This window comes from Petaurus breviceps, unplaced genomic scaffold (genome assembly GCF_028583685.1).
Source record: "Petaurus breviceps papuanus isolate PSGF00001 unplaced genomic scaffold, PetGlider_PUasm1.0 90897, whole genome shotgun sequence".
Classification (NCBI taxonomy): Eukaryota; Metazoa; Chordata; class Mammalia; order Diprotodontia; family Petauridae; genus Petaurus; species Petaurus breviceps.
In genome coordinates, this window is record NW_027187374.1 from 8,208,021 (window position 1) to 8,209,808 (window position 1,788).

A 1,788-nucleotide genomic window follows, 5' to 3' on the forward strand; every position below is an offset into this window, starting at 1 on the left:
CTTCCTATTCCATTAACCTTACAGTACCCTAACAAAAAGTAATAAAATATTAACAAAACATATTTTCTTACAGCACATGATAAACTGGTTAAAAACCTACATAAATCCTTTTGGAATAAGCAGTATTACTTCACTATGCAAACTGTAAATAACAGGTATGCATGATTGGATTTGTTGAATATATTTAAAAGTGACTTACTTTTGGATAGAGCCCACAAAACTTTTTTTTATTTTCCTCAACTTTATTTTTATATTATGCTAATGTATTTTAAGAAGTATAATTTAGACAGGTTTATAGTCTAGTTTAGATTCCAACTTCTTAGAATCGGCCACTTTTCTGACTGCTTTCATGAAATCTTCCTGTACTACAAAATCATGATCAGCACGAATTGCAAACATACCTGCTTCAGTGCAAACATTTCTCAGATCTGCTCCATTGAAGCCATCTGAAAGCTTCACAATTGCTTCATAATCTATTTCACCATGTTTTGTGATAGGACCTGCATGAATCTTCAATATATCTAATCTTGCTTGTTCATTTGGTAAATCAATATGAATTTTTCTATCTAATCTCCCTGGACGCAACAAAGCAGGATCCAATGTGTCTGGTCTGTTTGTAGCCATGATCATTTTTACTCTGTGCAAAGTATCAAATCCATCCATCTGATTCAGTAACTCCATAAGAGTTCTCTGAATTTCTGTATCAGCTGAAGTACCCTCAGAAAAATGATGGCCACCAATAGCATCTATTTCATCCATGAAAATGATGCATGGTTGGTGATCCCTGGCATAATTGAACATTTCTCTGATCAAACGAGCACTTTCACCAATGTACTTGTCTACAATAGAACTGGATACAACCTTTAAAAAATTGCAGTCCAGCTGGCTAGCAACAGCTCTTGCCAAGAGGGTTTTTCCTGTTCCTGGTGGTCCATAAAGCAAACAACCTTTTGGAGGTATTATTCCTACACGCTGGAATAACTCAGGGTTTGTAAGGGGTAATTCTATTACCTCTCTTAATTCTCTGATTTGTTCAGAGAGCCCTCCAATTTCAGAATAAGAAACATTCCCAGGGTCTTCATGAGACATGTTGTAAACCAGTGGATCAACTTCTATTGGTAAGTATCTCATGATAGTTAGTGTAGTCATATCCAGAGCAACTCTTGTCCCTGGCTTCAGCTTACTCTTGTCGAGCTGCCGCTGACAACCCACAACATATCTTGGTCCATTTGTTGCCTTAACAATGAATTTTTCTTCTGTTAATTGTTTAAGCACTTCACCCACAATCTGCCCAACACTTTGTAAGGCCTTCAGATCATTTTCAGACTTTTCATACTGCTTGGTAAGCTCTTTCAACTGTTCTCTTAACTCTTTGAGGCTCCCATCGATCTCCTTGTGCTCAAGCAGCTTCTTACGGTAGTCCTGGAGAGCCTTATCTCTCGGGTCCGCCATGATGAGAAGACACCTCTCATAGGGGATGCTGGGAATGTCCATGGGTGCCAGGGCGGGGAGGCCCACAAAACTCTTAAGATACACGAGTACAATCTTTATGGTCCTCCATGGAAAATAGAGGGAATTATGGTGGCAATTCATGTACAATTCCTTGCCACCAAAAACTGCAGAAGGGTTATTATTATTATTTTTAAAAATTTAGCATTATATTTTCCCCAAATTACATGTAAAAACAATGTTTTAACATTTGGTTTTAAAACTTTTGAGTTCTAAAATCTCTCATCATCCCCCCTTACCTCCCTCATTGAGAAGGCAAGCAATTAAATATAGGTTATA

The 1,788-nt window shown here is 37.5% G+C and overlaps 1 pseudogene; it reads right to left on the reverse strand.

Moving 5' to 3' along the window:
• Positions 1 to 221: 221 nt before the first annotated feature.
• LOC138151460 (26S proteasome regulatory subunit 10B pseudogene) lies at positions 222 to 1,513 on the reverse strand (annotated as a pseudogene).
• Positions 1,514 to 1,788: the final 275 nt, after the last annotated feature.